Below are 13,332 nucleotides of genomic sequence, written 5' to 3'. Positions count from 1 at the left end.
GTAATGTAAATATCTGATATGCAGGATGGTCTTAGGTGACCCCTGTGAAAGGGTCGTTCGACTGCCAAAGGGGTCGCGACCCATAGTTTGAGAACTGCTGAAATAAGGAATATTTGGTGAAATTCTATAAATCTAGGTGAAGTATGGTAGCAATCATCTCAGGTAGAAACTATAGTTTAACTTTAACCCTGCTGTTTGGTTTCTGTACTTATTTGCTTGCTAAAATAATAGAAAAGTTATTTTAATTTTCTGAATTATATAAATCACCCCATTCAATTAAATACTCTATTGATTGTAATATGAATATCCCATTGGTTTGGTCATACTGGTTTTAGAAATAGAAAGCACATTTTCCTTTACCTGGGAAGGACAGCACAATTATCCCAAGGTCAGAGGGCTCCAGTTAATGTGTCCCTGTTGACTCGGTGTTCTGGAGACCAAAAATTGTAATTTAGATAACATGCTTAAGTCTGACCAGGTTCCTCATTCCAGACCTGAGGGCTCTAGATAATGTGTTTCTGTCAATTCAGTGATTCGGGAGACCCAAAACTATAATTTAGATAACATGCTGCTTCTGCTTCTGTAAACTGCTTTTTTGTGAACCAGGTTCCTCATTCCAAACCCTGGGATGTAATCAATACCTTTGTGATCTTTGCCTATAAATCTGGTGTTGCGGCCATCTTATCACTATGAGATTTGGGAGAGCCGAAATGCCCCCTCATAGTCCTGGATTTGCAATAAATATGACTCTTTAATTCGACTTCTTGAGATTTGAGGGGTACATTACAACATAGGTAGTTTAAATCTTGGATTTAAGTTTAAGTCAGAAAAATAGTATTAATAGTATTAACAAGCAGGACACTTGAACAAATTATTTTACTCTCTAACTTTTTTTGTTTGTTTTCAGAGAAAGGAAGGGAGAGGGAAAGATAGAAACATCCGTGATGAGAGGGAATCATTGCTCAGCTGCCTCCTGCAGGCCCCTACTGGACCAAGCCCAAAACCCAGGCATGTGCCCTCACCTGGAATTGAACTGTGACTTCCTGGTTCATTGGTCAATGCTCAACCACTGAGCCATACTGCCCAGGCTACTCCCTGTCTTTTAAAATACTTATACTGTATAGTTTATTATAAGAATTAAAAATTACATGAGCTAGTGCATGTTAATTAACATGATCAAACCAACTTTTGAACCATACCCATCCCTTCATTCTTTTGAAGGGGAGGCCATCATTCAGTCTATTTTGGATCTTGACTCCTGTCTACTTGAGAACCTTGCTCCATTAATTATTCTCTTTCTATTGTTTCTTCAACCTCTCAGAGTACTGGTTCCTTGCCATTAGCATGCTCAGTTTAAAATGTTTCCCTCATACATATTCTTCCTCCCTCTAGCTTCTGCCCAAATTTTCCTTCCTTTCATTAAATAAAAAATTTGAGAGAATTTTCTGTGCTTGCCATCTCTACTTTGTCATCTCCAAGTTACTTCTCAATCATTTTGTAATCAGGCTTACATTCCCAACACTGCTGTGAAACTAGTCTCAATAAAGTCACCAATATCATCCCTATTATATGACGTCTTAATTTTTAATATTTTAACTGTTAATCATTACTTCCTTTCTGAAACATTCTTTACCTTCTGTAATAACACAGTTCACTGTTTGTTTCCTTTCTGGCCACTCATCATTGTCCTTTGGACACTTCTGTTTTTACTTAAATATTGCCATTCCAAGGAATTCTAAGGCTCTTATCACTCTAGTCTAATCTACACATTCTTCTTGGATGATCTCATCTATGCTCATGATTCTTGCTTTCTCTACATGGATGGCTTCTAGCCATGAGCTGACTCCTAAGCTTGAAAACCAAATATTCAGTTCCCTACTTGGTATCTCTTAGGTGTTTTATAGACATCCAACTCAAACACAACATGACTAAACTGAGCTATTGCCATCATACATTAAATGCCCATGAAATCTAAATGTTAACTTTGAATTTCTACATTTTCCTCAATATCCGCTCAATCATCAGGCTGTTAAACCTTCCTCCTTAGTATATTTCAGAATCATCCATCCCACTCCATTTCTACTACTACATCCCTAATTCAAGTTATTACCTGCTTACGGTTACTGCAGTATAGGTCCAGTGGGTTCAGCCTTTTCCTCCTCTAAATCCAATATTCACACTGAAACCATCATGATCTTTCTGGAAGGCAAATAGGATCATATATCTTCTCTGCCTAAACTCTTTCAATACTTCCATTATCTCAAGTTAGTCTGAATTCCTTCATGTGTCTTGTGCAGCCTAATACAATCTAATTTCTGTTTCTTTCTGTAGTCTCATCTCTGGTCACTTACTGTTTCCCTCACTACACACACACACACACACACCTGGCTCCAAAAATATAGGTGCCTGCTTTTGTACATACTGCAGTCCAAAAAAACATGAAAGTTAAATGAGTAAAAGTTAGGTTTTAAAGATTATAAAGATATCAAAAGTCTAAAATTCCCAGTTGTATAAAAGTTTTAGATTTGTTGGTGTTCTTCTTTTTTTCTCCTTTTGTGCCCTGTACTTTTCTTTGCACATATCATACTTTTTAAAACTATATATATTTTATTGATTTTTTTACAGAGAGGAAGGGAGGGAGATAGAGAGTTAGAAAATGAGAGAGAAACATCGATCAGCTGCCTCCTACACACCCCCTACTGGGGATGTGCCAGCAACCAAGGTACATGCCCTTGACCAGAATCGAACTTGGGACCCTTCAGTCCGCAGGCCGATGCTCTATCCACTGAGCCAAACCGGTTAGGGCTCTCACACTTTTTACTGTTTGTTTTTATTTTTTACCCCCTCTTTTTTTGTTTCTTTATCTTTTTTTTTTTTGTGGGTTTTTTATTTTATTTTATTTGTTTTTAAGTTTCGGTTTTACTTGGCTGGTGTTGCCCAGTAGTTGAGTCATGGTTCAATTCCCAGTCAGGGCAAATGCCTGGGTTGCAGGCTTGATTCCCAATAGGGGGTGTGCAGGAGGCATCTGATTTATGATTCTCATCATTAATGTTTCTATCTGTGTTCTCCCTGTCTCTGAAATCAATAAAAACATATTTAAAAACAGTTTTAGTTTTTAATCCCGGCCATGTATATACTAGTACATATATATTTAAAACAGATTAAACACAAAATACCATAAATTAATTTCTTTACTCACATTATGATCTCATTTGTGGTGACATTTAGTAGATAAAACTTATTTTCACATTGGAAAGAAGTTGATAATGTAGATTTTGCAAAGTATTGATGGTATTTCTGTTACTGTCTTATAAACTTCGGAAAATTCCTGAAAATTTTGAATTGCAGCTTTCTGTTGATAACAGATTCCTTAGTAAGTTGCATCCCTATTTTCTTTTTTTAAATATATTTTTCCCTTTATTAAGATATTACAAATGTGTCCTTATTCCCCCATTGTCCCCTCATCCCCCCAATCCTGCCCTCACCCTCACCCCCTGTTGTCCACATCCATCGCTTAATGCTTATATGCGTGCATACAAGTCCTTTGGTTGATCTCTCCTCCTCACCCCACCCTCCCCTACCTTCCCTCTGAGTTTTGAGCATCTGATCGATGCTTCTCTGTCTCTAGATCTGTTTTTGTTCATCAGTTTATGTTGTTCATTATAATCTACAAATGAGTGAGAGCATGTGATATTTATCTTTCTCTGACTGACTTATTTCACTTAGCATAATGCTCTCCAGCTCCATCCATGCTGTTGCAAATGGTAGGAGTTCCTTCCTTTTGACAGCAGCATAGTATCCCATTGTGTAGATGTGCCAAAGTTTTTTAATCCACTCATCTGCTGATGGGCACTTAGGCTGATTCCAAATCTTAACTATTGTAAATTGTGCTGCTATGAACATAGGGATGCATATATCCTTTCTGATTGGTGTTTCTGGTTTCTTGGGATATATTTCTAGAAGTGGGATCACTGGGTCAAATCTAAGTTCCATTTTTAGTTTTTTGAGGAAACTCCATACTGTTCTCCACAGTGGCCACACCAGTTTGCATTCCCACCAGCAGTGAACAAGGGTTCCTTTTTCTCCGCATCCTCACCAGCATTTGTCATTTGTTGATTTGTGGATGATAGCTATTCTGACAGGTGTGAGATGGTACCTCTCTGTCGTTTTGATTTGCATCTCTCGGATGATTAGTGACTTTGAGCATGTTTTCATACGTCTCTCAGCCTTATGTATGTCCTCTTTCAAAAAGTTTCTATTTAGGTCTGTTGCCCATTTTTTGATTGGGTTGTTTATCTTCCTTTTGTTAAGTTGTATGAGTTCCCTGTAAATGTTGGAGATTAAACCTTTATCAGAGATATCATTGGCAAATAAGTTCTCCTATGCAGTGGGTTTTCTTGTTGTTTTGTTGAGTATATTTTATTGATTTTTACAGAGAGGAAGGGAGAGGGATAGAGAGTTAGAAACATGGATGAGAGAGAAACATTGATCAGCTGCCTCCTGCACACCCCCTACTGGGGATGTGCCCGCAACCAAGGTACATGCCCTTGACCGGAATAGAACCTGGGACCCTTCAGTCTGCAGGCCGACACTCTTTCCACTGAGCCAAACCGGTTAGGGCGCATCCCTATTTTCATTTATACTATGTTTTTTATGTATTTAAATCATTGGAATATTTATGGATGTAATTGTCAATTGATAATTTTAATGACCTTTCCATATCTTTTGTTACTGTATTTTATGTCTTAGACACAATTGTCAAGGATAAATCTAGTATTTCCCCAATGTTCTTTAATGTAGTTCTTTTCCTTTACATATGAGTTCATAGTCAATTTCAAGTCCAATAAGCATCTGATTTAGGCTAAAGATTCACAACTTTAGGCCAACCTAATATATATATATTTGGCCTTAGTCTCAATTATACTGTTGTTAGCAGCACTTTAATTTTCTCATTCAGTTTTGTAAAATATTAAGTTCAAAGGCAAAAAATTTTGTAAATAATTGCACAAACACTGCTGTGCCAAGGTGGCATTACTCTGAAGTTAGACTATTAATTGACAATTACCACTATGTAATAACAGCTTCACTTTTTATCAATGGATGTGTTGTGATCCCAATTCAGCCTAGAAAAAGTAGAGGGTGGGGAAGGAGGGGATTCATGTGTAAAGTTCAATGCCACCTCTCCCTGTGCTCTTATCCCTGCTGTTTTTTCTGCCTGGAGAAAAATCTCATACTCCTCCCCCTTCAATCTCCTACTTCCCCTTCATTCATCTTTATATCACTTCATCCAGGAAGCTTCTCCTCAACTTCCCATAGGCGGTAGGTGACAGAAGCCTGAGCTCCCTTTGTGCCTGTACTTTTCTTGGCACATATCACACTTTATTGGGATTGTAAGAAAGACAATTCTTACTCAGGAAGGCAGGAAGTAGATCTGTTTTGTGTACTGTTATGGCCCTATATTAGATCAATATTATTTTTAAATGAATGAATGAATCATGGCAAAAAAATTATGAAGGTAAGTGCCCTCTCTGTTAGTCAAGATAAGGTAGGTTACAATGCAGGAACAGAAAGCAGAAAATCTCAGTGGCTTAACATCGCAAAAGTTTATTGCTTGCTTATGATACATGTGCCAGCTTGCTGAGACTTTCTCCTCACTGTCACTTAGGAACTCATCTGTTGGAGGCACCAAGTGACAAGTGTTCCACAGTCACTGCAGGCAACGAGAACCTGGCAAATCTTTCACTTGCTCTTAAAGTGACATATTTTGCTCATATTTTGCCAGAGCAAGTTATGTAGTCGTGCCTGTTCAAAGCAGGTAACCCGCCACGTGCCCAGGAGGAGAGGGAAACGTGAACATTTCTATATAGCCCAAAGATACCCTACTCGTATGTCTTAGTCAAGACTCTTAGTTACATGTGACATAAATCCAGTTCAATCTAGTTTAGGAGATAAGGGAATAATGAGATCATAGAGCTGAAAGAAATTAAACCACTCAAAATGCAGGAGTGGCTCGGAGTTGTCATATTTGTAACCAAGACTCTTCCAGATCTTTTTCTGATTCTTTCTGTACGTTGGCTTTAGCCTCTTCCAGTTCAGAATGAAAGCTATCATATGGCCACTGATATCTTCCAATCTTTGCTTCTCAAGGCTGCCACCACAAAAGAGAGGGCCAAGTGTTTTTTCTAGATTCCTTTAGTAAATCCTTAGGCCTTTGTATAGTCTTGTGGGTGTGATGTGTCCACTCTTGAACCAGCCACCTGTGAGCAGGAGTCACAGAGCACAAACATGGTGCCTACCACCCACTCCTCAAGAATTGGTGGCTGTGGTGGTTAATCTTATGTGTGAATTTGGCTACATTATAGTACTTAGCTATTTATTTGTTTATTTTAAAATATTTTTATTGATTTTTTTACAGAGAGGAAGGGAGAGGGATAGAGAGTTAGAAACATCGATGAGAGAGAAACGTCGATTAGCTGCCTCCTGCACATCCCCCACCAGGGATGTTCCCGAAACCAAGGTATATGCCCTTGACCGCAATGGAACCTGGGACCCTTCAGTCCCCAGACCCAACGCTCTGAGCTATCCACTGAGCCAACCGGTCAGGGCAGTACTCAGCTATTTAATTAAACTCTAGGTGTTGTTACTGTGAAGGCATTTTGTTGATATGTTTAACATCTACAATCAGGATTTTAAGTAAAAGAGATTCCTCTTGATAATGTGGTTGAATTTGAAGGCCTTGAGAACAAAAACAAAGATTTCCTAGAAAAGAGAGAATTGTGTTTCAAGTCTGCAATGGCAACTTCTGCTGAGTTCCCAGCCTGCCCAATGAATATATGGATTTTGGACTTGTCAGCACCCACAATCATGTGAGGCAATTCATTAAAGTAAATTTCTCTCTATATAATTGGTTCTGTTCCCCTGGAGAACCCTGACTGCTATAGGGACCATTTCAGGATATGATAGAATCACTGGACTGGGAGCCAGACAGCTATCACAACAGTATATCAGTGACAGGAAGAAAGAAGATACATAGGGCGTGGGGAAGAAAAACAGGGAGGAGGAATAATGAAAAATATATACGGTAAAGAATATTAGGATGTGGCTAAGCATTGACTCATATGACTATCCTTTAGTTACCTAACCTTGTCCTAATGCATAATAAGTAATCATGTAATCATATTCAAATTATCCCTTTCTAATTCAGATGAATTTACTCCTTCATTTTGAACTTTTGCCAGTAGCTGGTAAGTTTCTATAATTCATGTCTTAGCATGTTCTATTTTTTCTTATCTATTTTCTAAATAAATGTGTTCATTTTCTCTTGCCGCTGTAACCATTACCACAAATTTAGTGACTTAGCAGACAAATTTATTATTTTACAGTTCCAAAGCTCAGAAGTCTCATGTGGGTGGTTGGCAGGCCTATGCTCCTACTAAAGGCTTCAGGGGAGAATTCTATTCTTTGCTTTTTCCAGCATAGGGAGGCCACTCACATTCTTTGGCTCATGGTTCTCTTTGATCTTCAAAGTCAGCAATTGTATCACTCCGACCTTGATTTGTCATCACATCTCCTCGTTGACTCTGCCCCTCTTGCCTCCCTCTTATAAGAATTTTTATGATTACACTGGGTTTATGAGAAAATCTAGGATAATTTCCTGATTTAATATCCTTAGCTTAATCACATCTACCAAGTTTCTTTTGCCATATAAAATAACATAGTCACAGGTTCCAAAATGTTAGGATATGAACATCTTTGGGTGTGGGCAGTATTCAGCTCACCACAATAAATCATTATCAAACTGATACTGTAAATAAAAAATAAAACAATATTGAAATCCCTTTTTAGCTTTTACACCTGTTTTTCCCAGTATTTATTGTCATGTTTCTCAATAATGAGCTCATGCCATCATTTCTTATTTATCAGCTGTAAACATTATCTGTTGACTTGCAGTTTGATAGATAATGATTTGGCTCTGTTATAAACAACCCCCTCAACTTTTCCCTTCCTTCCAATTTGGTAACATCGTTATTCTTGATAAACCAGTAATGAATGTTTATATCATTATGATGATGTAAATATTATTCATTATAAAACCAAACAGAGAACTATGGTTGCATTTCCTTTTTTAAACACTTGTTTGTCTTTGTATACCTGCCTTGCTTTGCTTATATAATTTGCTATCAAGGTGCTCTTGGACTTTCAGATTATATTTTAACCTTTTTTACAGTTCAAATTCAATATTACTTTGTATTAGTTTCAGGTGTAGAACACAGTGGTTAGACAATCATATTCGTTACAAAGTGTTCCCCTGATATTTTCAGTACCCAAAGGTTATCCTATATAATAAAAGGTTAATATGCAAATTGCCCAAACAGCAGAACCACCAGTCGCTATGACCTGCACTGATCACCAGGGGGCAGATGCTCAACACAGGAGCTGCCCCCTGGTGGTCAGTGCACTCCCACAGGGGGAGCACCGCTCAGCCAGAAGCCTTGAGCCAGGTTCACAGCTGGCTAGCGCAGCAGTAATGGCGGGAGCCTCTCCCACCTCCAACACAGCACTAAAGATGTCCGACTGCCGGCTTAGGCCCGCCAGACATCCCCTGAGGGCTCCCGGACTGCGAGAGGGCACAGGCCAGGCTGAGGGACTGCATGAATTTTGTGCACTGGGCCTCTAGTTATTAATATTACGTTATTAATGACTATATTTCCTGTACTGTCCTTTACATCCCCATGTCTATTTTATAACAACCAATCTGTACTTCCCAATACCATTACCTTTTTCATCCAGTCCCCCAAACCTCCTCAACTCTGGCAAGCATCAGTCAGTCTGTTCTCTGTATCTATGAGTCTGTTTATTAAGGGAGTTTTACATACAGGCATATCTTAGGTGACTGCAAGATAAAATGGATCCCTGTGCCAGATAATTGTATAGGGTAAAGGGTATGTGTATACCATCAGGTACAGAAATTACTTTACCTGTTTGACCAGGTCAGGACAACAATCTGTTGTAGGAATCAGCACTTAGCAGGAAGCAAAGGAGGAGTGCTGATTAATGTCAGAATGGGCATCAGTTAAGATCAGACAGTTTCTAAGTGGGGTTTGCAGGAAGCAACCTCTGTTCTGGCCCAGGTCCGACTTGCTAGACAGACAGTGATCACATCATGGAACAGTTTCTCCTCCAATGAAATTTTGAATTTCACAGGTTAAGTATTCAGAGTCAATGCTTAGAACAACCACAGCTGAAATGTGAAGAAGAATATTCCAGAAAAGAGAGAGCAATAGAAGGGGCTCCCAGTTCATGAGTATAAACTCTGCCTGACATCTGGCTGACCACTGCACTATGTGTGCTCAGGGCAGAATCTAAGTGGCCTAAAGGCTAAAAGAACGGAACACAACATTCAGCTGCTGCCCAACATAAAGGAAACAGAGTTTGGAGTTTGAGTTGTGCTAAGTTAACTGTCTACTAAAGCAAAGTCAATATTCTTGAGAAGAAAATAAGAGAGTTCAGAGTCTCTACAATGTATCATTCACTATGTCCATTACACAATCCAAAATTACAAGACAAGTGAAGAAACAAAAAAATGTGACCAATATTCAAAGGAAAAGATAATTAGTAGAGACTAACCTGAGGATGCCTTGTAATTAGCAGGCAAGGATTTTAAGGCAGATACTATAACTATACTCAAAAACGTAAAAGGAAATATAATTTTAATGAATTAACATATAGAAAATTTAGGCAAACAAACGGAAACTAAAAAAAGAAAAATTGAAATTCTAGAACTAGATGTTAAAATATCTGATATGGGAGATTGACTAGATAGGCCTAACTACAGATTGAAAATAATAGAAGAAAGAATTAGTACCTTTTAAGATAGATTGATAGAAATTATTCAATCTGAAAAATTAAACAAACAAACAAACAAAACAGAAGAAAACCTGGGGAAAAAATGAGCAAAGCCCCAGTGACTTGTTGAACAATATCAAGAAGTCTAACAGTATGTGTAATTGAAGTCCCATGGGGGGTAGTGGGGGAGAGTGAGAGAGAGAGAGAGAGAGACTCCAAAATTTGAAGAATCAATGGCCAAAGTGTTTTCAAATTCAGTAAACATCCAAGATACTTGGCAAACCACACCTAGGCATGTCATAATCAAACTACTGAAATCCAAAATTAAAGGGAAATTCTTTAGAGCAGCCAGAGAAAACCAGCACATTATAAACAGGGCAACGGTGACACATAATGACAATAGACTTTTACCAGAAGCCAGAAGGCAATTGAATGGCATAAAGTGCTGAAAGGAAAAAAACTCAAACACCAGAGTTTTAATCTAATACATACCTAGGAAAAGTATCTAGAGTTTTACATCTCCATAGAAAAATGCCCTTTAATGATTAAAAAGTACAAATTGGCAGTTACAAAATAGTCATGGGGCATAGGAAATATAATAAACTAGAGGCCTGGTGCATAAAATTAGTACACGGGTAGGGTCCCTAGGCCTGGCCAGCGATCAGGGCCGATTGAGGCCTTGTTTTCCCTGGCTGCCAGCTGCTGGCTGGGGCCTTCCTTCGTTATGTGCCACCCCCTGGTGGTCAGCGCACATCATAGCAAGTGGTCAAACTCCCAGTCAGTCGAACTCCCGAGGGGACAATTTGCATATTAGCCTTTTATTATATAGGATAATATGTATGGTGCCAGGTAGGTGCTAGACTTAACTGGGGTGATCATAAGTTATGTAAATGTATAATCACTATGTTGTACACATAAAACATAATATTGTAATTTAAAATTTTTTGATGTTTCACAGAAAAGAAAAATACCCTAAAAAACAAACGTACATATGTTAGAATTTAGGATTAATTTTCAGGTGATGTCTGTGATTACCCAAAAGAGAGAATAGCCAGGCCCCTGAAAATCCCAGGAGCTCCGCCTTTCTTCACACATGAGCTTAACTCATTGTGCTGCAGACTCTGCTACAGAACTAGCCCTGCTTCACCTTCTCCCACCCCCAATAGTTAATGTAAATTCCTTCAGAATGACTTGGTGCATAAAAGTGCTTGCAGAACTCTTGGATGTTGGACATGTATTTTCTTTTCTTTCCTTTTTTAAAATATTTTTTATTGATTTTCCACAGAGAAGAAGGGATAAGGATAGAGTCAGAAACATCAATGAGAGAGAAACATCGATCAGCTGCCTCCTGCACACCCCCGACTGGGGTTGTGCCCACAACCAAGGTACATGCCCTTGACCGGAATCGAACCTGAGACCCTTGAGTCCACAGGCCGACACTCTATCCACTGAGCCAAACCGGTGAGGGCTGAACATGTATTTTCTACCCAGCCAAACTGCTGGTGGTTTAGACTCCATGACCCAGGACGAGTGTTCTTTTTATTTTTTTATTTTTTTCTAGCAATGACCTAATCCTTACTTTTAAAAAGACTTTCTGTCCAGCAAGTTAAATTTTTTTGTTTAACAGTAGAGAGGTAGGGAGAGAAGAAAGGAAAGAAAGGCAGCCAATGCAAGTGTTAAATTAAGCTCTGTAAAAAAGTGTGCACTCCACTGTAAAGGCCTGAGAGGATATTTCTAAAGATCATAGTAATTAAAAGGACAGGCTTTGGAGCCTGGCAGATATGGGTTGAATCTTACTGGCTATTTATCTGTAAAATAGGAATAATATTATCACTTAATGAGAATAAAATAACAGTCTATGTAAATCCCTTAGCTAGTATTTGACACATTTTAAGTGCTCAATAAGTACCATTATTTTATCATTTAATTTCATGACAACTCTGTGAGATGCATATAAGTGATAATTTCTTTAAAAATATCTCCAGTAATTAAAATGATTAACATGTAAGTTATGTTTGATTGATTATGTTAACTATGTTATTATGGTTTACAGTATTTAGTACAGTGTCTTTGTAAATACTTGAAATACTAAACACTTACATAGTATATATTCATTAATAATTCATTTATAGACACAGATTTTCACATTGATGGGGGTGAGCTGTACTGAAATTATATTCCTTTGTATTTGGAACCTCCTGTTTGTGTGATCACATAGATATTTTACTAGTGACAAATGTCAGGTGTTATCTGTCTCTCAATCCCAAGGTTTGGAAAGGGGATTTTGGTGAGTCATCGTCTTATGTCTTGTGGTGATATGTGACTTTTCATCTGCCTACTGCCTCCAAGCAGAGCTTCCTGAAATAAGGCTGCAGTTCCCTAAATGCTGACCGACTGCAGTAGCTTTGTTACTGATGTAGATGCTGCCACCCAAATTCCTGAAATTACCCTTGATAGGCATCATAGGGCCTCCTGGCAAACAGGAGAGTATTTTGTTACAGAGATGTCAGGGACTTTAGTAAGTTACCTTTAATTATGAAAAACAAAAAGGCTCATAACAGAATTAATTATAAAAATGGATTATCCTTTTATTTTCAGTAATCAAGAGAAATAAAAATTTAAGTATAGAAATTTTAGCCTCACATTTTAAAAAACATTGTTCAGATCATATAACTGAGACTGAAAGACCCAATTTACTTTTTAAAAAATATTTTATTGGTTTTTTAGAGAGAGGAAGGGGGAGGGATAGAGAGTTAGAAACATCGATGAGAGAGAAACATCGATCAGCTGCCTCCTGCACACCTCCCACTGGGGATGTGCCCGTAACCAAGGTACATGCCCTTGATGGGAATTGAACCCGGGACCCTTCAGTCCGCAGGCCAACGCTCCATCCACTGAGCCAAACCAGTTAGGGCCCCAATTTACTTTTAAAAAATGTATTACTTAAGAGAATGTTGAATATATTTTTCAATAGTTTTATTTTTATTAAAGGCATGATAAATATATCAACTTCAATAAAAGAAAAAATCAATTTGTATGTGTATTATAGACAGTATGAGAAGTTGCGAGATTTAAAAAAATGAATTGTACTCTCAATAATAAAGATATTTTTTTAAAAATAATGAATTGATTAAAATATTCCCTTACAAGAGATCAAGATGGCAGTGAAATAGGTAAAAGCTACACTCACCTCCTCCCAAGACCAAACTGGAATTACAACCAAATTATAGAATAATCATCCTGAGTAACCAACTGAAGACTAGCTGAAGAGAGGTCTGATAGCCAAGGATTTACAGAAGAAGCCACATCAAGACTGGTAGGAAGAACAGAGTCATAGAAAGGGCTCGCCCTGCTCTCTTTTTTTGTTTTTAATCTGAACAATAAAGATTTAATTAAAAAAATAAAATGTACAATTCAGTGGTTTTTATTATATTCAGAGTTGTACAATCTAACAATTAGTTGTACAATCTAACAATACTATCTAAT

Source organism: Myotis daubentonii, chromosome 10, assembly GCF_963259705.1.
Source record: "Myotis daubentonii chromosome 10, mMyoDau2.1, whole genome shotgun sequence".
NCBI classification, from domain to species: domain Eukaryota; kingdom Metazoa; phylum Chordata; class Mammalia; order Chiroptera; family Vespertilionidae; genus Myotis; species Myotis daubentonii.
The sequence above is the reverse complement of the archived record's forward strand: the minus strand, read 5'-3'. Positions refer to the sequence as shown.